A 26,893-nucleotide genomic window follows, 5' to 3' on the forward strand; every position below is an offset into this window, starting at 1 on the left:
CCAAACCATCTTTAGTCTGATTTCTGTGCCAAATCAGAGTGGCACAAGAACAACTGTTTATATATATATATCCCATAATACACTACAAATAACTGGAGTCTGACAATGTTTTGGAAGGCTATGAGTCAGGAAGGTAAATAGGATCTTTGTCATCTGTCCCCAAGAGACCTGTAGCAAGAAACTCCTGACTCACCCAAATACTGTGAGTCAGGAAGGTAAATAGGATCTCTGTCATTTGTCCCCGATAGAATGGTAACAAGAAACTCCTGACTCACCCAAATACAATAAAGCCCCATTGCACTTAGTGACTATACTAAATAATGACACTAGACAGCAGAGCAAAAGCAACCAACAAATGGAGTTCCAATTGCCAGCTGCTGCTTGGGGCTTGAAAAATCAAGCAGAATGCTACCTATGAGTTTTGCACACTACTATCCCATTGCAGTCCCCCCCCCCTTACAAGTCATAATGACGTATCATTCCATGGAATCTTTCCATAGGAAAATAGGAGGTTGCAGTCTAGCAAGTCGTCTAGTTCTGTACTACATTGGCTGGCAGCAGCTCTCCAAAGGTAGGCAGGAGACCTTCCTAGCCCTAACTGGAGATCCTGATGATTGATCTTGGGATCTTCTGGTACGCAGATCAGCTGCTCTGCCATTGAGCTACAGCCTTTCCCCCTTTTGAATGCACAGTTTCCCTTTCTTCAAAGACACAGAAGAGCTCATAATCCAAGCACAGTTACTTTTTTTTCTAAATCCCATTTGCTTCCAAAAGCTATGTAAACATCTCTGGGAAGGACTGTAGTTCCCATGTCTGAGCCATCCAAGCCACTCTATATTGAAAAGTATAAGAATGCTACAGGCTGAAAGAAAAGTCAGAAAGATTTCTGAAAACACTCCAGCTGAAACCTATTTTTAAACATAAAGGAACAGCAAAGGGGGGAGTAGGGTGACTTTTTCCTACAATTTGCCGAAGTGCCACTTAAAGCTGTCCAAGGAGACGCCAAAGATATAGGATGCGATGCTGCCTAGAGAGATTGCATGATCTTGAGGAGTAGTGACGGTATTGACATTGTGTTTTCACTGTCGCTGCACTGACAGCACAGACTGTATCAAAAAGTTTTAAAAGCAAAATAGAGGTTAGATCCATTATCGATACTCTAAATTAAAAGAATAAATGAATCACCCAACTGTAGTTAATAGGCAATTAACATAATTCTGGACCGGTGTAGCTGAAAGATAATGAAAAAGCTGATTGCAAATGAACCAGGAGTAATGTGGGAGGTTGTAATCGTCCCATAACTCTGAATGAGAATCCTGCTTCCCCTCTTAATTCTGGATGCTTTGATTGGCGAGGACCTTTATTGTGCCATGAAACTCACCTGTCAGAGAAGAGGACGTGGAAGGGGCCTTTATGTCTCAGAGGATGGAGCAGAGAGGGAAAGCTCCACATTTTGGAGACTGTTGTTGAAGAGAATGAGAAACAAAAGAGAAGAATAAGAACTAGCTGGGGAAAGGGTCAGTGAGGTGACTGCAGGACCCACAACTCTTTCTATAGGCGCAATAGCAACACAGGGTAGAAATACGCCAGTCCAAGGGGTCTGGGTGACCCCGCATAATGTCCTATTCACACAGGAGAACTTGCTTTTGAGTAAGCATGTATTGGCTTGGGCACCTGGCAGGAATCTGTAAGCGGCTGCCAGTGTCATCTACTGTGACTGGTAGTGGGTCTCAGGAAGATAACTTTCACACCACCTTCATACACCCAAACTGACCCCCCCCCCAAACCTGGAGATGCTAGGAAGTGAACTTGGGAGTTTCTGTGTGTGCAAAACAACATGGGTTCTACTATTAAGCTACACGGTAGGTAAAAATGAAGACAAAGATCCTGAAAAAGCCACATTTGCTGTTGCCATGAGAGAAGCTAGATGCTGTTGTTACTTCTCAGAGCCTTCATAGTAACCCTTGCTGAAGAACCTGGATGCAGCCTTTAACTGCAGCTGCAGCACAGCGTGCTTCAGCTTGCCTGCTCAAACAGCTGATGGGCAGTCACCAATACATGGCCAGCCCATGCAGTGTTGTGTGCACTTTCAGTATTTATTCTGGGAGAAAATAATTTTATAGCAGAAGCAGTGGTCCATTATAGCAGAAGCAGTGGTCCATTATAGCAGAAGCAGTGGTCCATTCATGGCAGGGAAATGAATGTCAACTATAGCAAACACTCTGAAAGGTTAAAAGCCTTCACTCTCTCTATTTGACCTCTCAGGTCAAATAGCACACCTCTCAGTTGACTGGTGATTTTCAAGGCAAAGCGGCTAGGAGGTGATTAGAAAGTAAGCTAAGGGGACCCGCTGATGGCTTTTTTGCCAGGCAGAGGAGGGGTTATAATCTAGAGATGACCCTGATGAAGCTACTGTTGGGACATGTTACCAAAAAGCAGGGACTAGGTGCTGGAACTGGGTGGCTTATAGCCAACCTGGATGATTTTATCTCCATGCTCTTACAATAGTCTGAGCCCTACGTGAGCACTTAGATTCATTTAATATAATGCCACTGTTTAAAATGGTTTTCATTTAATGCTGTAAGTGACAAAGATCAAAGGGATAATAATGTCCTTTTTTTTCTTTGCAGAAGACTCCTCTATCCAGATTTTAAAACAGATAAGCATGTCTTTACCTGTTCACCAAGGGTGAAATGATTCTATTATCACATTTGCACAAAATGGCAAACAAATTGCAGTCCTGGAAAAAGCTAGCATGTTTGTTGGAGAATCTGCCTCTCTCTCTCTCTTTTAATGGACTCACTGAAAAATGTTCATTTATTGAAAATGACATGTCATCACCCCAAGTTCCACTCTGACCAAGCTAAACTGAATTACCACAGATTTTATGGAGGTGTTTAATGAATGTCTAAATCTGGATTTCAGATATTGCACTTCATATGTCGTTCTCTAAACTGCCTCACCATATTGCTTGATGCATAGTTAAAACACTATAAAATCACTAAGCATGGATTAACAGAACTGTATACTGCCTAATTGTTAATAAAGCATGTAAGCAGTTATTATTATGACTGCAATTGTTTCTTGGGTTGCTGTTCTATTTTCAGCAGGAACAGATTCAAGCCTTCTTCCCTTCCTACTCCTTCCCTTCCCCATCCCAAGTCACGTTTACACAAACTAGGGACATCAAGCTAATTTGTTTATACAGATATAGCATCAAGCAGAAAGTCAATGGAGTGACCTCCAGATGTACTTCCCTACAAATCCCATCAGCCCCAGCCACTGTGGCCAATGGTCAAGGACGATGAGGCTTGAGTCCAACAACGTCTAGAAGGCACCACATTAGCTACCCCTGTTATAAAGAATACCACCATCCAACTCCATAGCCTACCTATGTACAGTAATAAAATGACCTCCAAAAAGTGGCACATTCTAGAGAATGACAGGTGCTCCTGTGTCCTGATCAAATGAACATGACTTTAGTGTGCTACCTGAATGCTAGGCACAGCTATTTTTCTTTGTATTGTATGTCCTTAGTGTCTGATTCTTTCCACAGAGTGTCACTCATATCCACATATATTCTTAGATGCATATGGGGGGGGGGTACAGAGATGTAGAAAGCTGACAGGAAATCGTGGTGCTCAGCAGAAAACTAGATATTTTTGACTCTCTAAGCCCACTGGGCAATGGATGACCTTCAAAATGTGATGCCCACATGACATTGTCAATGGAAGTCTTCCAAAAACTATTGTGCATCCTTGGATAAATTTAACAGATCCTGATGTGGGTAGAAAATAATAATAATAATAATAATAATAATAATAATAATAATAATAATAATAATAATAATAAATTACTTATACCGCACCCATCTGGCCGCCCCTCCCCAGCCACTCTGGGTGGCTCCCAACATAATATTAAAAACACAATATAGAACATTTTTGTGCTTCAAGTGTTTACTACTTTCCATTGATGAATATTGTGAAGCATACTCATTAGCTCAGAGGAGCCAAACATGACATCATAACAGTGGCAAGACTGAATTTGGGCTTAGTTTTCCTGAGTTGTTCTTGCTCCCTCTCTAAAAAATGAGCAGGATTCAGCCAATTGCACCCATCAGCAGAAGTGCTGAGCAAGGTCTTCCACTTGTGCTACAGGCTTCTCCCCCCCCACCCCGACTCCTGAAATTGGCTCAGGTGGAGTGGGGGGTTGGCAATGCATGGGGAAGAGAGACAGATGAATCATTCCATATGGCAAACCAAAATGCTTACCCTGACATAACAATTGCCTTAGCAAAATACTGAATGAGTTTGTTTTTTTCTTGCAGGGCTCTAGGGATCGAGATTTATCTGCAGATCCAAATCAATTACTTTTACCCCAAGGAAGTACTTCATCTGTTTCCCCATCCAAACTCTACGAAGCTCACTTGGCCAATTACACTCCCTCAGTCTAATGTACCTCATAGGGTGGTTGTGGGGATAAAATGAGATAACTCATATGTATGTATATTTCTGCCGAGAGAGAGAGAGAGTGTGAGTGAGTGAGAGAATTTCGGGATAACTATATAAACACCTCTTTCTATAGTAAATATCAGCTATATTGCATAATATTCATCAGGTTTTAGTGCAATGATTTAAAGTAATCTCTTTTTCCTAAGCATTTTAACACAATTGTTTTGAAGCGCAAAATTAATCTAGCTGCTTTGAAACCCTCCAAAATATGAAATAAGAAATGGGCTTAAGAACAGAAGCTTTCGGGAGGAGGGAGAGAAAGGGAGGTTTGAGTCCATTAAATCCTCCTAAATACTCATAAGCTCATCAAATTTCATCTATAGGGTATTTAAATGGCTCCAGTTAATACAAAAGTTGAGCCCCTCACCCTTGTCAACATCTTATTCTTTATAACATTCCTCTGAGTTTGAACTTGGGAAGTTTTATTACCTCTAGCAAATGTAACTGTGTTCCACAGCTAAGGCAACGCTGAATATTCTCCTATTTTTATTTTTGAGCCAAAAATAGTGACTCGGAAGAACAGAAGTAAAGGTAAAAAAAAGTAAAGGAACCCTGGACTGTTAAGTCCAGTCAAAGGCGACTATGGGGTTGTGGCATCTTGCTTCAGGCCGAGAGAGCCAGCATTTGTGCACAGACAGCTTTCCGGGTCATGTGGCCAGCATAACTAAACCACTTCTGGCGCAAAGGGACACAGTGACTGAAGCCAGAGTGCATGGAAACATAGTTTATCTTTCAGCCGCAGCAGTACCTATTTATCTACTTGCACTGGTGTGCTTTCAAACTGCTAGGTTGGCAGAAGCTGGGACAGAACAACAGGAGCTCACTCCATCGTGCAGGTTTGAACCACCAACTTTCTGATCAGCAAGCCCAAAAGGCTCAGTGGTTTAGACCACAGCGCCACCCGCTCCCTCAGAACAGAAGTATTCAGCCTTTTAACTGTGGGAATATTCATTTTTTTCATTTATATTTAGTGACCTGCCTACTGCTGTGGTGCAATTACCCCCTCTACTATTAAGTGAGCCTGTGTGATGTTGTGGTTAGAGTGTTGGACTAGGACTTAGGAGATCAGGGTTCAACCACAAAACTCACTGGGTGACTTTGTCAATCACAGTCTCACATCCTAGCCGATCTTACAGGGTTGTTGTGAAGATAAAATGGGGAGAAAGAGAACAATGTATGCAACCTTGAGTTCAACTGGAAGAGAGGTGAGATAGAAATGCAATCAATCAATCAATCAATCAATCAATCAATCAATCAATCAATCGTATTTAAAGCCATTTTGTTGCTCATAAACCATTTTATATTGGCATACTAACACCTTTAAACCTTTATTCATCTATAAATAAGTATTAGAATTGTGGTAACAGTGTGGTTATTGCTGAATCTTTGGAGCAAGCGGACTAATTCTGGCCCATGCTAAATCCTCAAATTATCAAAGCCAATGCAATTCTTTCTTTCAAAGTGAAACTGCATACAGTACAATCTCAAGAGTAGTATTGCTAAGTCTCCAGAATTGACATTATTGTGATGTAAGATACTTGTTTATGCAAATGTGTGCACTATTGCACTAGCAAATCTCATAATACATCGCTGAAGACCATAAATCAAACTTTGGCTTTGCTCAAATGAACAAATTTTGAAACAACTCTTTTGCAATTCCTATACTTTGCCTTGGTCCTAAATTAGCCACATTTCACAGCCTTTTTAATAACAAGCAATGCAGTTTGGATATTATCTGTTTGCATTTAGCACTACTGATGAACAATAGTTCAAATTTTGAAAGTCGGTGCTTCAATAATAAAGCCTGATTTTCTTAGCAATCAAACACAGGCACATTCAACCACATCCACACACATGTCTTTGTGAATAGGACTCAAAACAGCTGCAACCTTCTAGAAATTAATTGGATTCCAGATCATTTGCATTTTACATAGTTTACCAATAAAAGATTGAGATAGCGGTTTTATTAATGTGCAGACTAAAAAGCTTTCATAAATAAAGTAAGGAGCACTTTGCCGAGCTGTAATCCAAATTTTAATAAATACACTTACCTCCTCCTCCACTCCTGATAATACTGCAGGGCCCCCTCCAAGGTGAGAATTGATATGCAGGACTCAAATGCAGGCAGCTGTTGAGGATGCCTAGTGATTGCCTAGGGCCCTTACAGGACTTCATCTGGCTAGGCATTATGATTTGATAATGGCCATTTTCAGACAACACCGAAGGCAATTCTAGGATTTACTGTCACAATAGACATACTAAAAATAAAGTCAGTGTAAATAGATTAAGAAACTGACAGAATAACAAGGCAGAAAGAATTAGAATGAAAACAGAAATACCAGATGACAACTAAATGCATTTGCAGTGGTGGAGATAGGATAAGGGAGCTGGTGGATTTATCTGCTGAGTGGAACGTTTTCATCCTGCTTCCGTCCTGATTAAGTGAATGGTTATTTCATTGGGAAAAGATTAAACTAGCATTCCAATACAGTACTCTTATCTTGTCCAGATGCCCATTGAGCCTCACTTCTTCCTAAAGCGAGACAAACCTCTTTGTTTATTTTTATTTAGTCATAGAAGTCAAATCTCAATTCATTAACTTGCAATGCAACCAGGGTTGCCAACTTGAATAAAATACGGGGGTGGGGTGGTCAGGTAAGCCCCGCCCCACTTAACTGATCACAAGGCATGGCACGCACACACACCATTTGAATGGCAATGCCCATCAACCTTGGGAGCCCCCAAACCCCTCAAGTGTTTTATTGGGGACTGAAGGGACCTCGGCCCTTGGGAGCTGGCTCTTATGGGTGCAGCCCTACACGTATCTAGGTCCACCTGAGTCCAATGGGACTTACTCCCTGGTAGGTGTGCATAGGACTGCAGGCTTAGACAAGATTGCCACTCACATGGTTGTATCTCTGACTGAGATGGTATGCCCTTTTGAAGCACAATTTACGACCAAAATAAGTGTTTGGTCGACTGTCACCTCCCTTGCTCTGGCACTGACAACCAGCATAGAGCTGAACGCTGTACAGTGGGCAGCCTTTTAGGACCAAAGGCTCATTTGGAATTTTGAGAAAGTGTCATGGGCACCCCCTCCCAGTCAATTGTTTTCCCCTCCCCCAGGGGTCTGTGTAGAAGTTGGATTCAGTAGAATAAAAACAGACCCTCTTGAATTTGCATGGTTTCACATGCCCCCCAGCCTTCCTCCATCAAATTAAAGTAGGGATGGGGAACATTAGGCTGGAAGTGGTTGGAGAAATGTGGTAATAATAACTAAATGCAGCGTCTCCTTTCCTTCTGCCAATCAAGACACAAATTGGGAGAGGTAAAAAAAAAAAAAGTCTCTCGGCAACTGACCTTGCCTTCTTTGATTGCAAAGCAATATATTCACTATGAAGAAAGTTGTTGATTTTGATAGGGTTTACATACAAGGAAGTGTACCTAGGCTTGCAGCTGTAGAGAGGAACATGCCACACTTGGCAAATACATTTAAAACTACTGATTGCTCTTAAGAAATGCTAGAAGGAGTAAAGTCGGCGTTTCTTTGGCCAGCATTTAAAAAATCAGGAAGATCTATAGGTCGAATTATCCCTTTGCCCCGCCTGGCAAACCACCTGAATACGCTATACATACAACATCGATTTTCCAAAATAGTCCATTGGGAACTGATCATGCTCAGTAACCATAGAATACTGAACGAGGAGAAGGAGGAGGGAGAGACGAAAACCTGTGGGGTGGGAAGTGACCTGGTGTATCCTGGAAGAGGGCATGGCTAGTTGGGGTGGAACTCTGAAAAGCAGCACTCTGCATTGCAACATTTTGTTGTACTTCTAAGATGCATAATGGAATGATAAGAGTGTCTGAGCACAACATCATCATCTTATTTATTTGAGTTTCATTAACCTTTGCTGTAAATCTGCCAATGTAATTTTGACAGCTCTGCATAGCCAAACCAGTTTAACATTTACACATCCCAGGAAGGATTTGAAAGACACAAGCTCCTGCCATTTGTTCCTTTTAAAGGCTTTACGTATTACACGCAAGCTTCTGAACAGTCAAGTGGGGTTTGGATTCCTAGAGCAACCTTGTTTGTCAGTGAGAAGGAACTGAATGGTTGCTGCCTCTAAGATAATGAAAACAAGTCCATTTTTGTTTCCACTATGCACAGACATCAGAACCTATGTCGAAAGGAGGAGGAAAGAGGGAAATGAGGGAAGCAGAAAGCAGCGCACCAAACTGATGGCACAAAGCACAGCCTCTGGCAACATGTCAAGAAGGTTGCTGCATGGTGTGCCACTTAGAAGGGAGGCACAGAGCCCCCACGCCCACGTTTTCTGACAGCTTCTTTAACTGCTGTTTTAGAAGCCTCAGGAAGGACCATGATTGGCTAAAATGTGTGTGTGTGTGTGTGTGTGTGTGTGTGAGAGAGAGAGAGAGAGAGAGAGAGAGAGAGAGGGAATGAAGGAAAAACTAACAAAAAATTAGTAGGTGATGATTTTACCAAGAATGAAGCGTTGTGGTATAATTTTGTCCTCTGCCCTGGTGTTCCTTTATCCTGTTTTTCCCCCAACCATGCAGCAAAAGTACAAAACGTATTGAAACACTGCTGGGCCTTCTTACATGGCTGGTGGATTATGTTCAGTTTAGTTGGGCCACAGGCTGGTCTTGTTCATCCTTGGAGGTGTGGTGGCAGAAGAAAAAGCAGTTTCTTAATTTCAGCTCTGAGAAACCGAGGAGAACCCTTACATCCTTAGGTTAATATGCAGAACAGCAGTGAAATGTGACCTGTTGATGTTGTTGAAATGACAAACAATGAGAGCCAGTGTGGTGCACTAGACTTGCACTGGGGAGACCAGAGTTCAAATCCTCATTCAGCCATGAACCTCATTGGGTGACCTTGGACCAATCACTACATCCCAGCCTCACCAACTTCACAGGTTTGTTGTGAATGTAACATCAAGCTGTGGGGGGGGGACCATTTATGTCCCCTTGAGCACCTTGGAGAAAAGGTGGGATATAATTTAATAAATAAATAAATATAATTGAAGCTAATATTTGCTGATGAGAGTAGCAAGGTCATTGGTGTCAAACGGAATGCCATTCTTACAATGTCTGGTGGCTATTCTGGGGTCTTCATTAGGAAAAGGGATGATTGCAACTACTTTTGAATGAACTCTTCCCTGCTGGGTTCCATCAGAATGCCTTCTCTTATGAAGTTCAGTTGAAAAGCTGGCCTTTCACAGCTATCCTTAACAAAATAATTTATCTTTTTAGAAGCATTTCAGGACACCGCCAGAATCTCAGTAATGAGCCAAACATCTAGCACTCTTAATTTCTCAAATGCAGGGATAATTTCTCACACCCCTCCGAAAGTCCCCTCCCTCCACTCTAATGTGTCGATACAATTTAGGCTAATGCAGTGCCTGGCAAAGACTATTAATTTTGGTTTTGATAGTATGGTTGTCAACAAGTGCTTCAAAAAGAAAAAAGAAAAAAGCAGGCTTCTCCCAATATAAGAGCTTTGCTACAAGTTTCGGTGTTGTTGCTCTGAAGTTTCAGTGCAACTCCTCATCTTTTTAAGGCAAACTGCAAGCATCTCATTGCATTTTCCTCATTAATGTGTCAAGAGGTTTCATTTTAATCAAGTAAGTAATGTTGTTGTTGTTTAGTCGTTTAGTCGTGTCCGACTCTTCGTGACCCCATGGACCAGAGCACGCCAGGCACTTCTGTCCTCCACTGCCTCCCGCAGTTTGATCAAACTCATGCTAGTAGCTTCAAGAACACCATCCAACCATCTCATTCTCTGTCGTCCCCTTCTCCTTGTGCCCTCCATCTTTCCCAACATCAGGGTCTTTTCCAGGGAGTCTTCTCTTCTCATGAGGTGGCCAAAGTATTGGAGCCTCAGCTTCACGATCTGTCCTTCCAGTGAGCGCTCAGGGCTGATTTCCTTCAGAATGGAGAGGTTTGATCTTCTTGCAGTCCATGGGACTCTCAAGAGTCTCCTCCAGCACCATAATTCAAAAGCATCAATTCTTCGGCGATCAGCCTTCTTTATGGTCCAGCTCTCACTTCCATACATCACTACTGGGAAAACCATGGCTTTTACTATACGGACCTTTGTTGGCAAGGTGATGTCTCTGCTTTTTAAGATGTTGTCTAGGTTTGCCATCGCCTTTCTCCCAAGAAGCAGGCGTCTTTTAATTTCGTGACTGCTGTCACCATCTGCACTGATCATGGAGCCCAAGAAAGTAAAATCTCTCACTGCCTCCATTTCTTCCCATCTATTTGCCAGGAGGTGATGGGCCCAGTGGCCATGATCTTCGTTTTTTTTGATGTTGAGCTTCAGACCATATTTTGCGCTCTCCTCTTTCACCCTCATTAAAAGGTTCTTTAATTCCTCTTCACTTTCTGCCATCAAGGTTGTGTCATCTGCATATCTGAGGTTGTTGATGTTTCTTCCTGCAATCTTAATTCCGGCTTGGGATTCATCCAGCCCAGCCTTTCGCATGATGAATACTAAGTAATAGTAAGTAATACTAAAACACAAAACTGGTAAAAGGTCTAGACCTTTTGAAATGCTAAACAAGACTTTCTGGTTTCTATGAACTGCTCTATACTCTTGGTCATATACACTATAAATGATAAAATTATGTTAGTGGTTTTCCACCACCCTCACCATCATCAACAAACCTTTGGTGAAATAAGGTTGGGTTGGTTTCTCCTTGCATAAACAGAATATTTCAAAAACATTGCATGGAGAGTTAAACCCCACAAAACAGTGGGGTTTAACAAAGAGACTGAAGAACAAAAGACAATGCTGGTTCTGCAGGCTAGTGAAATTTTTGACAGGCTAGCTGGATTATTTTGGAAAAGTGAAACTATTGTGTCAAGCTTCTGCGTCCTGCTCCTTCACTGGACTTGCCTCTTGGGGGCTGGAGAGCTGCTGCCAGTCCAAGTAGAAATACTAGGCTAAATGGATAAATTGACTTGGAATAAAGGCAATTTTTCATTATGCTATGACTTTGGATTATGGCCAGCACAAGACCATATTGTGATGATCTTGATCTCTGACTTCCCAGCTGTTGAGGTATATATAGCTGTTTGGTATTGGTCTGATCTAATGTGTTACAACAACCAGCTCAGTCCTACAATTTAAATAGTTAAGGGCTTTTAAATCTAATTGTAAGTGGCAAAAAGCTAATTCAATTTATGTTCCTCCCAACCAGCCATGGTTGTTTTTTAACATTAATTTTAAATGCTGATTTTGGCATTAGCTTGGAAGAAACAAAAGTCAGCCTGGTTCTGTTTGTCTTCACAGACTAACCTTTGCTTAAAATTGGTTATGGTCATTGCAGTGAGATGCACACACCTACACACCCCCCCCACACACCAATCACACACACACCTGTACCCATCCATTCCCTTTGTTTTGTAGTACACATATTAAGTATGCTGAGAACATTTTAGATCTGTGCCTAATTTTTCCATCAGTGACTAAGCACCTTTCAGTCATTACCAGAGTCATTAATTTAAGTATCAACGTTGTCTGGATGTACTGTTCTTCTCCAGTGCCAAGGATGTCCAGGCAGCCATTGATTTAAGAGACAATATCACTTGCTTCCAAGTTTATGAGGCAATAAACAGCTCCCGCATATTGATGAATGCGAAGGTGTTTGCTCAGCACATTTGCAGGGGCCGTTTATTACCAAGTGCTGTGCTTTAAAAGCAAATGAAATTGCAACTATTCTCTTCTAGGTTTCTTGCGGGTGGGGACAGAACGGAGGGGGGAAGAAAATAAAACCTGTTGTTTTTAATTCGTTCTTCCGCTTACCTTCCTCCTGCAAGTAATTAATATGACTGACGTTACCCTGCTGATTTCCTTCCAGCAAAATGGTTTAAGACAGCTGTTGGATTTCTTATGCTATTTCCAATGAAAATGCTTTGAATATAGCCAGAGAAAGGGAACATGTCTCAGAACTCAATAGTACTTTGGTATAGACCTTGAACAAAAAACTCCAATATCAATCGTATTTTACTAAGTACAGAATAATCACAATTTTTTACCATTTTCCCACTGCCTCAACCTCTCCCCAGCATATGAGAGAATAATAGTAAAGTAAAATCCTATTGGTTTTTCTTACCAGTCTCAGCAGTTTTTGAAGTGATGCTCCATAAGTGGGGGGTTCTCCTGACATTACATTCTTTATGCCTCCTCTTGGCTAACTCATCAGGAGCTGGAATTGCAAGATTATTATTAATTTCTCATGCAGTCTGAAACACTATTTGATAGCTCTGAAACAGAGTGATGAGTGTGTCAGCAAACTACAGGTGAGTTTACAGAAGCCAGCAAGAATGCTTTTTTTGGAAGCTGGCTATGCTATACATTATTTTGGCATGGGTGGGGAGGGGGGTTAGAGAGAGACGGGATGGGGGAGTGGGAGATTAATTACATATCTCTGTGCCACCAGTGTAGTTATGAGAATGCCAACTAGGAAAGCCGCCTTGGGGGGGGGATTAGACAATAAAAAATGCAAAACTAATTTATACTTGTGGCAATCTCATTCTGTTCTTCATTCTCCATTTCCATCATGGTGAGAGACTAGGGCTTTTGTTTTCTTTGTGAAACTGTTGGCCCATGCAAGGGGTACCTCCATATGAAAACAGGCACCCAGGTGCAGACCATTCTTTTGGAACAGGGCCTGTATTTGGAAGTTTGCTTCTGCAACAGGGTGCTGTGCAGTGATGAAACCCTCATGCCTAGCACTGGAGGCGGTGGCTTACAACACAGTATTTTTTTTGCAGGATCTGAAAGCCCAGGCAAATATTTGGATGGGTGGTTGATGTTGACAGCTCTGGTTTGTGCTCTTTCAGACGTACCCATATGATGAGGATATGCTGTCAACGCCAAAATAGCACCATTTCAAAGTATTTTCTGCCTATGGTAGAGAATAAATGTATTTGTTGCCACAAGGCAGACTTCTAGGGTATCTAGAATTCACACAGGGACCCACCCAACAACCTTGGCTCAACCCCTTATTGAGAAGCCTGAATCCCAGGCCATTGGTAGCCCTCATGGGATTACCAGCATCAAGCACCAACTGTCCTTGCTTTGCAGTTGGTTGCTTTCTTCTGCTAATACCTTTCATGCCTTTTTCATGGACATTCAGGGCCGGATCATGTGGCTAGTCTGGGAATGAATTATGGATTTGCCACAGCAGCAGCTTTGTAATCAGACTAGGTGCCATGCTTTATCTTCACTATTCCAATGCCAAAGCACAGCTTGCCATAGTGCGCTCTATAAAGAAGTAAGTCATTAGTCTACTGCAACTAGGAACAAAAGGCATTGCCTTATACTCTGAGTCACACATTAGGCCCATCCAGCTCAGCCCTACCTGGAGATGCTGGGGATTGAATCTGGGATGATCTACCTATGAACTATGGCCCTTCCCCCAAACTCAAAACTATGACTGGAGCCAGCAATGGGTCATAGAGGTGTGGAAACAAACTTCTACATACAAAACCTTGCTCAGGAAATAAATGCTAGCACAGTGCAGTACTGCACCTAACAGCCCCTTTTTGGTCTCCATTCGCCACACAACTGTTAGCCTGATCCGTACAGCCCAAGTTGCTGCTCTGCATAGTTATGCACACTTTGTATCATGTAGCCATGCTGGTTCTAGAATATACTGGCATGTATTAGCAAAACTTTATATCTACCAGTAAATTATGGAAGTGAGGATAAAATGTGGTCTCTAATAAAAAAAGCACTTAGTGATTGTTGAGATTTTGGTACCTGTCTCTGCTCCTGTTCCTTGTTGGCCTGCTCTCCTCCCTGCTATTATTATTTTTATGTATTTAGTAGAAATGAGTGAACCTCGGCCTTCCCTATGCTCTCCTCAAAATGATCCGCAAATGAACTGATTCCTCTACTGCAACCAGAAACAGATTAGTTCATTTCCTGATACAATTTGAGGGGTTTATGAAATGAGCCCCCTTTCCCTAACAGATCCCTCACTATCTTTCTGTTTACTTACCTGCAAAAGTCAGGATGCTGGCAGTAGCAGCAACAGCAGAGAGGAGAGCATTCCCTTCTTTCCTTGTCTTGACACACTCCATGGCATGTCAAGAGGCTTGAAAGGGCAGTGGCCTCATAGGTAATGGAATTTATCCAAATGTCATTGCATTTCAGGCAACACAGTTCTCTCAGCCATGATATGCTGCAGGAAGAGTGGTGATGCTTGTTGTGGCATATACTAAGGTGATGGAGACAGAAGGAAAAAACCCTCCTCCCTGCTCTCCAATGCTCCTTCTGCCATCGTCTCCATTTGCAGATGAGGAAGGTGTTTTGGGACCTGATGGTCAGGGTTGGCCAAGAGAAGGGAATCTGGGAAGCTTTTCTGGCCTGGATGTTGATCTGAGCTGGAAAAGAGTTTGTGTGTATGGAGGTGGGGTGTGTGTGTCCTAAAATCTTGTCTCTCATTCCAGGTGCCACCTGAAGAATTCCAACTAAATCCAGTTAATTTATGAGCTCGGCTTCAATGAACTTAGCTAGCATATCCAATTCATAGTGGCCACACAACCCAAAGGACTGGAGCTACTTTTCATGCTGCAGTTTGCACTTGGGCCATGCTCCAAAAGTGCTTTCCAAAGAGTCGGCACAAAAGTACATGAAACAGCTTGCAATTTTAAAAATGCTATCAAACAATATGTTCTAATTACTTTCCAATTTCAGCAAACTGTTTTATCTTGGAAATTTAACATCAGGATTATACTTTATTTCATGGCTTTTATTATTTTAATCATAAATTCTTGGGGGATGTTACCGTGTGGAGTGTGCGCCTTCGCAAAGGTAGGTGGTCTTCAAGTAACTGATTAGGCATTTAAAACTCTGCACAACCTACTCAGTTTTTAATTAGTTCCATAAATTACCACGAGGCACCATAAATCCAATGCCATCTTTATTAGAATAATACACTGATATTGAGCTGATTTTTTTTTTCATTTGTAAAGAATTTTAAGAGGCTCACTAAGTAATCCTGTGTGGTAAGTAATTATCTCTATTTTGTGGAAGTAGAAACAAAGATCAAGACAAAATTACTTGCCCCTGTTCAGAACAGATAGGTTCAGATAGTTCTCTTCACTCATTGCTAAATCATTATTCTCTCTTAAACAACTTGTAAAATGTGACAGTCCCAGTACTCATTATTTTATTGCTCTACTGTGCCGAATTACAATATCAGAATCCCTTTGGCTCAATATTGACAGTTCTGCTTCTCAAGCATTAGGACTATGATCTATTCTGTGAACAAGGGGGTCCCCACAAAGTTCAAGGGAGCCTTCCACCTATTCTTCATTGGCAGCCCTTGATCAGAGGGGGCACATTCCACAATGTACCTGCCCTATCAGGCATGGGAGGCTCTATCACCTCCCACATATGTTTAATAATTTGCTTTAAAGATTTATAGTTTACCTTTCATTGATACCAATGACGGGCCCAGTTGAGGGTGCGGAGAGAGAAGGGGTTTTTTTGTTGTTGTTTTTAAAGTCAGTAAAACAAAAAGGCAGTTCTTAAATCACCAGCAAATAAAGCAACTAAAAACAGCTAAGCAGAGGAGCTGAGAGGAGCATTAAAAACCTAAAAAGCCTAAGTAAACAGGTACGTCACCACCATATCACTGCCTAACATACTCATAGGTACGGACGGAGGGGGGGTGGCCTGTGTCTTGGGACAACTTTTAAATTTCATCCCCCTCAGACACTATGCACGGATTGGAATGTACACCTGCAGATTAAGTCACATAATCAACAAACCAAACTGCACGAGATGTACTGTATTATGAGATGGTTCAAAGGCTGCCTCTTTTTTTCAACATTTTAGTCGCTTAGAGCAGTTCTGTGTCTGAGTACTAAAATACCCCTCAAACTATGTTGAAATGTTCCCAGAAAGCTACCATACATAGTAACCTACAGCCTCTTCATGGGGAATTTCACAGAGAAAAAGATGGCTGTCCCCATGTTTCGCTGAGGGCAGTGATCTTTTTCTCCACACAGTGTTCTTGGTAGTCTTCAAATGACTTTCCTTTTCAAAATAGTTATACACTGCCCTTCACCAAATTGGGTTTCATTTTGTGTGTAACGAGAGAGTAAAAAGCTCATGCTCTTAGTAAAATCAAAACTCTACATTTCCTTCCAAGTAACCCATCACACTTAGGGCCCAACAATATGTGGTGTAAAACCTGCCTTTACATCTAATGTGCAGGGGATTTTTGCAGCCAGATTGCTAGCTCACCATTATCTCCAAAGTATCTGTAACATGCATTGGACCTGCCAGGTCTGTACTGCTGCCAGGACTCAAGGCGGGGGTGCTATTATTGCCTTATTAAGATTGGTATGCTGACATTTTTCTGTGGCTTCATATTCCAGTTATTAATAGGCCTCTTCTGCTTATTGACTTTGTTCTGCAACCTCATCAATATATACTGCTCTTCATTATCCATTCTGTGCCTCCTTATATTTTTAATAATATATTGTTGGGGGGGGGAGAATTCACCCCTCCTTTCAGGATCTCTTGTCAGGGCTCACAACTCACTTCAACATCTAACAACCGTTTATGAAAAGGTGGGGGATCTTTTTTCAGCCCCAGGGCCATATTCCCACATAAGCAAGCTTCCTAGGGCCACATGCAAGTGGAGGATGGGTGCAGAGGCCGAAGTAAGTGGAGCATCAGGTGAGACTCTTACCTTTGTAGAAGTCAGAGGTTTCTACATAGAGCCACAAGCTTAACACATCTCTCAGTCCTCCATCCAGGCAAGCAGGAGCCATAACCACATTTTAGGGACACATTCCAACCAGGCAGAAGCACCCTAGGAGAATGCAGAGTGAGGTCACTATGGGGTGGCGCCAGGGAATCAGGTGCACCACCTTGCCCCTGCAATTGAGAGGGGTGGGACAGCGCAATATCAGCAGCATGCCCTGTGGTATGTGCGAGTGGTGTCAGCATGCCCATGCCCGTTTAGTTGGAAATGAGCTTATTGTACACTTCACTCTCTTGCCAGCATCAGCACCAGTGGCTTACAAACACTTACTTTTAAAATTTCTAGAGGGGTATTGCCTCTGTTTTAATTTTACAGGTCATCTGTATTATATTGGTATAAATGTTATTATGCTATAGCAAGGATAGGAAGCCTGGTCCCTCCAGGCATTGCTGGATTCCCAATTTCTGTGCAGCCTCTCAAGATCTAATGTAGAAGATGGCATATACACATTTGAATAAATAAATAAGTCATCGTTGGCCCTGCTGGCTGGGGTGGAATGCGGTTTGAGTCTGCTGTCATCTGAAGAGCCACAGGTGCTCCACCCCTGCTTTATATACCGTATTTTTCTCCCCATAAGACGCACTTTTCCCCCTCCAAAAATGAAGGGGAAATGTGCCTGCGTCTTATGGGGCGAATGCAGGCTTTCGCTGAAGCCTGGAGAGCGAGGGGGGTCGGTGCGCACCGACCCCTCTCGCTCTCCAGGCTTCAGGAAGCTCTGCGCAACCCTCGGGAGACCGGCTCCGAGGGTTGCGCAGAGCTACCTGCAGTCCCGGGATCAGCGCAGCTCTGCACGGCCACCGGGAGCCGGGGGAGAAGCTCCGCCCCGCTCTCGGTGGCCACGCAGAGCTGCCTGCAGTCCTGGGACCAGCGCAGCTCTGCGCTGCCATCCGGAGCGGGGCGCTAAGCTCCGCCCCGCTCCCGGTGGCCGCGCAGAGCTGCCTGCAGTCCTGGGACCAGCGCAGCTCTGCGCTGCCACCCGGAGCAGGGCGCTAAGCTCTGCCCCGCTCCCGGTGGCCGCGCAGAGCTGCCTGCGGTCCTGGGACCAGCGCAGCTCTGCGCCGCCATCCGGAGTGGGGCGCTAAGTCCCGTCCCTCTCCGGATGGCGGCGCAGAGCTGCCTGCCATCCCGGGATCAGCACAGCTCTGCCCATCGCCAGCCCCACAAACTCGGAGGACAGCGGGGAGGCAGAGCGTGCCTTCCCACTGTTCCCCGACCTGGTTCTTCCAGCCCCGCACCGGGGGGGGGGATAATTTTTTTTCTTTATTTCCCCCCCCAAAAAAACTAGGTGCGTCCTATGGGCCGGAGCGTCCTATGGGGTGCAAAATACGGTAATATGGAAACTTCTCTTCCAGTATGCTGACAGTTAGATGGCCTAGTAATGGCATTGCCACATTGTTTCAGCATTGTTTTACCAAAAGCAGTTTTTCATAGCATCCCAGGTAATTTAGTACAAGGTAAAAAGATTAGGACTGCGATCCCAGGAAGAATTAGTTATGCTTAAACCCTTGTGTAATTAACTGGAATCCAATGCACCACGTTCAGTGTGAATTAATCCCAGTAATTGTGTTCAGGACTGCAACCTACCGGTAACTGCGGTATATCCAACACTGCATAGGACTGGGTTGTTTTTTTTTAAGAGAACAGTTTTTTCTCCCTTTCCCAGCATAGAAAACACTTTTTCCTACAAGGGCTGGGGGCAAGCACCTAATATATAAACTACTTCAAAGTTTGTTAATTATGAAAGGAGAAATGTAATTAGTCATCATAATGCTAGAGATCAGTTTATAGCCAGTCTTTTTCAATTAAAATTGCAATCTATAATTTTCCTGGAGGAGTTACATGTCTCAGATCTCAGCAGATTAAATTCACTGTGTGTATTAAGAAAAGTTCCATAAAAGGTTGCCATAGAGAAATGAATTGGCACAGCATACAATTCTTCTAAAAAACAAGCTAGCTTCTGACATCTTTGCATCTTGCAAAGTATTTGCTTCCCTCTGCATTCTGTTTAGAATATTGACCAAACCTAGCAAGATGTTTGCCATCAATAATATTCTGAGGACTATATTTCTGAAGATATCAATTATGGTTTAGTTCCTTTAGCCTCAAGTTCGTTTGAAGCCTCTGTGAAACCATACCTGGGGTGAATGAGAGGAGAGAGAGAGACTCTTTGCCTCATGAGAGCATACACGTGGATAGACAGCTATGGGGTTGATAGTGTCTTTTTATGGAATTAATTTACCAGCGGTATATAATAAACAATATATAAGAATAATGTTATTCTTATCTAACTTTAGTTATACTCATAGTAGACCCATTGGAAGCAATATCGAAGTCCATTGATTTAAGTTGGTCTTCTCTGACTTACTTGGGCATTACCCAGAATAGCTAAAGATCAAATACAAAATGATTAACCTCAGTCAGTCTTCTATTAAAGGATCTATACCAGTGATTCCCAATTAGCTAAGTACTGTGGACCCCCTGTTTTTCAAAAGCCAAGCCAAAATTTTGAAAATGTTGATATCTCAGTGGTACGTTTTTGCTATGTAAGTAGTGACATAGACGCCCTCGGTGGGCTACGCAGACCCCTTGAGATCTGTGGACCACCAATTGGGAACCACTGATCTAGACCATACATTTAAAGCACATTGTTAAGAGTGTTGAGAATTATAGTTCTTTGAGGAAGGAACTAGTGTTCCCAGGATGGTAGGGGAAGATTATACTGATCCTAGATTCTGCTCTTGTGTGGACACAAACAGGCCATTCAAAGGTATGGCTTAATTGTACCCTGGCTCTGCCCTTCCCACTTACAACTGCTCGCTTGGCCTGTAAAGCGAGATGAACACCGCAACCCCAGAGTCGTCTGCGACTGGATTTAACTGTCAGGGGTCCTTTACCTTTTTATGCCACTTTTGTATCGTAGGACTTAAAATGTTATAAGCTCCCACTTCCCAACCATTCCCAGACATTCCCGAGATTCTTTTTTTCCTTTGGACAAGGAGATCTATGGTATATTTGTAATATTTTTTCTTACAAGTGGAAGCAGCAACAAATATTGAGCAGAGGAGGAGACAAATGGAAGGCAGTCTACACAAGGTAGCATATATGCCTCCTGCTCTGCCTCACAATTCCTTAACATGGACCGCTCATCATTGCCTTTGGGAGCTCCAGGTGACCCTCCAAATAGGATTCCTCTAGCAGGGGCAAGTTCAATTTCCAAGATGTATTTTTAAAGTATAAATTCTGTTGAAATGGGGAGTGTTTCATTCATCACTGGGAACGTCTCAGGCACTATCCAGCAGAGGTACAACGGCATCAACTTAACAATGCTTGCTCGGCTTAACTTGGTTACACATTTTAGCAGATATCCACTGTGAAACAACAAAGAGGTGGTTTGATCACCACAGGGATGATACAGAAAATAAGAAATAATGTGTACCACAGACTGCAGAAGGACATGTGTTTTCACCTCTAGTAAGAGATCATTTGTACCCTGCCTCTGAGCTATTTCTAGTTCAAACTCATCAACACAAGTCCATCTGAATGTGGAGAAGCCACTATGGCTTCTGGTTGGGATGACACTGCACTGATAGTTTTGCACCTGCAGATCTAAAGGGCCCGTGGTAAGCTATTGGGTCCCACCAATAGTTGTTAGTTAGTTAGCTAGAGTTCTATCCCTCCTGAGTAGGGCATTGAATTTGGGAGTTGGTCTACCAGGTGCTTGTCTGGCATCGTAGCCGAGTCCATCCAGAGATTATCCAGTGTTTGGACATGGAGACAGAACTCCATGTTTCTTTTGTAGATTGCTTTGTGCAGATAATGAATCTCAACTGACAGTCTTATTCTTTTAAAAAAAGCAGCATTCTAGTTATTAGTGGAGACAAGCTCGAAAAACCTGTGGGCATTGTTTGATGAAATCTCAGATGGTAAGGCAGAAAATGAGTTCTAGTTGTCATGGGGTGGAGTTTCTAATCCCATCCTCAATAACATGAGAAGCGGAATAAAGCCTGCAAAATAAACAAATAGATGCAGCTTTGTGAGATTTGTAAAATTTACTCAAATCACGCAAGTGGGCTTTTCTTGGCACAGAACTCAGGTTCTCTAGATGACAAAATTGGTTTTTTATTGGCAATGGTTATAAAGATGTGCCCATTTTTCTCCTCTGAAACACAGAATACCAGTTGCAGCTATGGTTCTTCTATTATTATGGGCCCATTACGGGAGGTGCCAGTGGCTATAATTAGTTGGGGAAATTGATTTTGCAGGAAGCAAAGTGTGTGCTAGAGCATGGAGTGCAGGTCACTAGCAGGTTAGTTGCGAGCTATAATTGGAAAGCTAGGAAGTGAGGATAGGCAGAAAGGGGAAAGAAAGACCAGTTGGCAGATCTAAATATATTTTCGTAGAGAAACTACCTATGCACTTCTCAAAGGGTAGCTGATAGCCTTATGACAGGTCTCCTGGTTCTGAATAAAGGTAGCAGAGCTTTAAATTAACAGTGATTTGTGAGGGTGAGGAAATGAAAATGGGCTGGTTTTTTACGTGGCATCTTCATCTATATCCTTCCATGTAAGGTCAGGCAATGGCAAATTCTTAATGATCCGACGATAGCTACTGTCATCAGGAGAGTTACTTGAGACATAATGTAACTCCAAGCACCGAGCAGTCGAGGAGGTGGGGAGATCCCAAGAACCATAATTTACCGAAAAGAAGAACTTTTTTCATTGGTTTTGTTTTATTGCATGCAGAACCATTTCCTTTATCTCGTAGCTCGGAACATTTGGGATGCCTGCTGGCTTGTCCTGTTGAAGGGCATTTCTTGTGCTCCCATATCTCAGTGGTGGTAAGTGGGCTCTGCTGCCTAGCTAGGAGAGGGAGGTTTTGCTACCACCCTTCATCTACAGATCTCAGGCCAGTTTACAATGTGAAAGCATTCGTGATTGTGGAGAATATCAGCCTGCTCTGGATAAGCCAACCTGTGTGTAGAAACAGGTTTCACTGCACGGCTCAGGTGATCTGTAACCAAAGGAACATGTGATTCTACAGGGGGCCAGGCTGCATCCAGCACATGGTGGCGGCACATGGAGCATGCACACCGTGTGCCCTGATTAAGACACTGTCAATGTGTCTTAGCTTCAAGTAATGTTGATAGCTTCAAGTAACTTCTGATAGGGCAAGATGAAAGCAAATAATGGCCCTAGCATAAACATTAGCTCTTAACCACCTACTTTCCTTACAGGGAGGGAGGGATGAGTTTGTCAATTTTGACTTCTCTCAGTTTCTCTCTCCCCCCCCCCCAAATCTTAAGTGCAGACCCACATTTCCAAACCAGTTTGATCTTTCTTTCTTTTTAAAGAGCCCTAAAAAAAAAAAAATCAGCATTTTAGTGTGAATTGTAAACCACTTTGAGGGTTTTTTTTTAAAAAAGCAATAAGGTGGTGTATAAATTTTATGAAATAATTTTCTCCCTTATTCAATTTTGCCCAATACAATCATTTTTGCAAAACAATTTCCCCCAATAAAATGCATTTTTGTAAGTTCTTTGCACCAATATATAAATTTTAAGGGACATTTTACCCTAGTATAGGCATTTTTCTACACATTACTTGGCTGGAGCTGCACTGCAAAAAATCAGGGAAGTATGAATTTGGAAAGATGGCTGTGTTTTAGAATGCACATTGTTTGGGAAAGTTCAGTTCATCTTTAAATACAAATTGAATTGAACTGAATTTCCCCCCATCCCTACTTACAGATGACCAACGATGCTACTTTGAATAATGCTAGCCACAGCTTAGATGGGTTGGACACTGTGAAGCCATCAGTGGATACACTGACCTGAAATTTGCTTATGGTTTTCTGGATTTTGGTGTTTGAATATATACTGCATTTACTCAAATCTAATGCTCACCTTTTTTGGGTCAAATTTCATTGCAAAAATTAAGGTGCATATTAGATTCGATGGCACATTTACATTCACCAGCAAATACTTTTTTTGGTTTAAAGGTTCTGAAAATTGAGGTGTGCATTAGATTCAATGGTGCATTAGATTTGAGTAAATGTGGTAATTTTTTTATTCCTTTGCTAGGTGAGTGGTTCTATGCCTATTAATCTGGAAGCAAAATATAAGGTAAAACTGCTTTTGCATAGCTGTAGGTGTGCAGAAATAAACTAGTCTGTAAATTAAAAATCAATTTAAAAAAACCCAGGAAGGACCTTATGCCCAGAGGCCCAGTGAGAATCCAAGATCTATAGAAAGCTTGGGGGCAGTTGAGCAACAGACAGCTGGGGGTGTCAGTTGGATGGGGTGCAGGAGAAAATGATGAGGGAACTGGATGCGTCGAGTCCTCAGTTTTTATTACTTATTTCCTAGATGGGTGATTAAGGATCGGTAGATGCACAGGATGAGTTTAAAACCTCACCTCCACACATTATATGGCAATGTTTTATAAGAAATGAAAGTTTAAAGGACAAATTTTCCAGGTTGAAATCCTGAACTGGGAAGCTTTTGTTAGGGATTGGGAATACAGTGCAGCATTTTCATTTCTGGGCCCAATTCCAAGTGCTGGTTTTGACCCATAAAGCCTTAAATGGCTCAGGACTGCCTCTTTCCATGTGAACCCACTTGGACTCTGAGATCATCTTCTGAAGCCCTTCTTCCTGGGCTTCTTCCACAAGAGGTCCAGAGGGTGGCAACACGAGAACGGGCCTTTTCTGCAGTGGCTCCCCATTTGTGGAATGCTCTCCCCAGGGAGGTTTGCCTGGTGCTTTTGTTATACACCTTAGGCGCCAGGCAAAAACGTTCCTCGTTAACGTTAATTGACATCCTATGCCCTTTTAAAATGTGTTGGGAGGAGTTATTGGGTTATTTTTATTATATATTTTGTGGTTTTATGTTCTTATTTTATCCTGTGAACTGCCCTGAGACCTGTGGGTATAGGGTGCTACACAACATTATTATTATTATTATTATTATTATTATTATTATTATTACTACTACTTTTGTTGAGGGCTATACTTGCTCCCTCTTAATATTAAACTTGAGTGATTCTGTACCTATCTGGTTAGGAAGCCAAACAGGATAATCCAAGAATAGATCAGGGATACGGCATACTGAGGGGACTCCTAAGATACACAGAAGTAGATGAGTTTAAAGAAGAAGAAGAGTGAGGGAGGAAGGGAAAGGAGAATGTTAGCCGCTTTGAGACTCCTTAAAGGGAGTGAAAGGCGGGATATCAAATCCAAAACTCTTCTCTTCTCTTCTGGTCTGTTCAAGTCTCTAAATAATTTAAGAGCAGGGAGGTGGTGCTTAGGGTCAGGCAGATGCATGCCATCAGGTTTGTGGTTCCTATGCTCTATGGGAAAGTTTCAGAAGAGGAAAAGGGCAGTGTTTTTCCCCCTAAAAAAATGTTTAGGGGTACAGTGGTACCTCGGGCTAAGTACTTCATTTGTTCCGGAGGTCCGTTCTTAACCCGAAACTGTTCTTAACCTGAAGCACCACTTTAGCTAATGGGGCCTCCTGCTGCTACCGCGCCGCCGGAGCACGATTTCTGTTCTCATCCTGAAGCAAAGTTCTTAACACGAGGTACTATTTCCGGGTTAGCGGAGTCTGTAACCTGAAGCGTATGTAACCTGAAGCGTTTGTAACCCGAGGTACCACTGTACTCTCATTTTCCTACTCGTATTGAAATACTGCCCCTCAAGGAGGCCAAACTAAGATTCACAACATGTTTAGGGGTATGCGTACTCCTGCGAACCCCCAGAAAAAAAGCACCGAACAAGGGTAACCTTTTTCTCCTTAGGTTCAGGAGTTGGACCACGTTTTTTGTACTATATATAGCCACAGCTCCTGAGGGCAAAAGCAACTGAAGGAGGCAAGGAGCAGCAGCTCCTCCTCCTCTCCTCCGTTCCCTCCTTTCTGAGAATGCCAAGTCAGCCGCTGAAGCCTTCCTATATTTGTTCATAACCAAACCATACCATCCAACATTGATTTCCATTTTAGTCTTAAGGAGACAGCAATTCTCCAGGGCTACAAAGTGGGCCCCACCCTGCAATGGTGCAGGAGAGGCTAAACACGCCTGGCTTTGGCACAGGGTTCATCCTGCACTTTTGTGCCTCCCCTCTGTAGCTTAGTGGGCTCTGTCAGGCAATGCTTCGTACAAAGAATTGTGGTTTTTGAGGGAAGAGATATTTGTACTGGACTTTTAACAGTTGCATATTCTCCTCCTTCAGGCTTCACCGCATTCTAAGGCTGGATATGTCACTGGGGTAAAAGGAAGAACGATGTGGGTGTACTTACAGCTTCCAAACCACTAAAGATGGCTGCCGTGTGGCTCCGCTGTCAGAGTGGAACAGCAGCAGTGGGGATGTGCCAAGAGGCGTGGAGGCCAGAGGCAAGTGCTAAATTATAGAGGCCACAGAGTTAGTAATTATCCATGGATTAATAAATGAATATAGTTAGGTACAGTATTCCGAAATATCAGAAAGCTGCTTTGCTGCAAGATGACTCAGAGGGGAGCGAGGCTTTCTTTAACAGGTGCGAGGAAAAGACAAAAAAAGAGAGAAGCAAATCTTCCCTTTCAAATTCTGTGGTAAGAGGCATGCTAATATGCTAGGACAATGTGCTTAATTATATGTAAAGTGGAGATGGAACATGAGGTGAGGCCACTGATTTTAAAAGTGAGACATCTGGAGCATAACAAGGGAGATGCAGGCTTTTATTTCATAATGGGTAATATCAAAAAATATAATGCCATGCATTTCAGGACTTAACTATGATAATTAATCAGATTTTATACAGCCATAATTTTTTTTTAGCTGCATAAAGTAGGGTTGCACGAGGTAGGCTCTGCCCAGAATAATACTGCCAAAATTAGACTTTTGTTTCAAAAGGTCTCCCTTCCTCACATCTTTGGGCTGTCTGCTTTAAATTATGTTAGTTAGTATACAGTGTTTCTGAGGTGGGTAGGCCTGTCAGCTAAGCAACTAAGGGCTAATTGTAATGTTACATTCAAATAGATGTGCTAAAGACAAAAGTATGGAAATTGGTAAAAGCAAGCAAACAAACAAATGTTCTGAAACAACAATTGTGAGGCTTAACACACATTTAATAGAGCAGCACTAAAAGGCTCATGGCAGAGATAGCAGTGATGTTCGGTCTGTGGAGGAGTCTGCCCCTTTTACAAATTCTAGCTTGTCAGACTCAATGCCCTCATTGACATACATATAGGGCAACACCATGCCCACAATGCTCCTCTTTCTCCTTCCTATAGAATTTTTGTTGAGATAAATGTATTTCATTGGTTACCTGCATCCCATCAGGATTGCATTATGCTTGCTATATCAGTGCTGTGCTCTAAGACCAAGTTCACTCATCTTGGCCTGGAGGCTTCTAGCCTACCATAGAAGCTATAGAAGTGCAAAAGACACTTAGAGGGACTCATTTTTTGAGTCCCTCTGAGTGTCTTTTGCACTTGTGTTTTAGGCTGCAGTGCTTTGGCTCTCTGAATATCACGTGCCCCTGCACTCTGAAAGTCTAGTTTTGCTCTTCCCCTATTTAAATCACCACAATTT

The 26,893-nt window shown here is 42.5% G+C and overlaps 2 long non-coding RNA genes across 2 annotated transcripts in view; one reads left to right on the forward strand and one right to left on the reverse strand.

The window, feature by feature from the left end:
• Positions 1-26,749, reverse strand: part of LOC309528127 — a 43,174-nt gene extending 16,425 nt beyond the window's left edge. The window contains exons 1-4 of the long non-coding RNA XR_014217546.1: positions 25,078-26,749; positions 17,255-17,377; positions 12,656-12,748; positions 6,563-6,769 (exon numbers count right to left, since the gene is read on the reverse strand). This is a non-coding gene — a long non-coding RNA (uncharacterized lncRNA). The remainder of the gene's footprint in view (positions 1-6,562; positions 6,770-12,655; positions 12,749-17,254; positions 17,378-25,077) is intronic.
• LOC309528131 lies at positions 277-3,082 on the forward strand. Its single transcript, XR_014217551.1, has 2 exons — positions 277-571; positions 2,631-3,082. It is a non-coding gene; the product is annotated as an uncharacterized lncRNA (long non-coding RNA).
• Positions 26,750-26,893: the final 144 nt, after the last annotated feature.

This window comes from Podarcis vaucheri (assembly GCF_965113315.1).
Source record: "Podarcis vaucheri genome assembly, chromosome: 3".
NCBI classification, from domain to species: Eukaryota; Metazoa; Chordata; class Lepidosauria; order Squamata; family Lacertidae; genus Podarcis; species Podarcis vaucheri.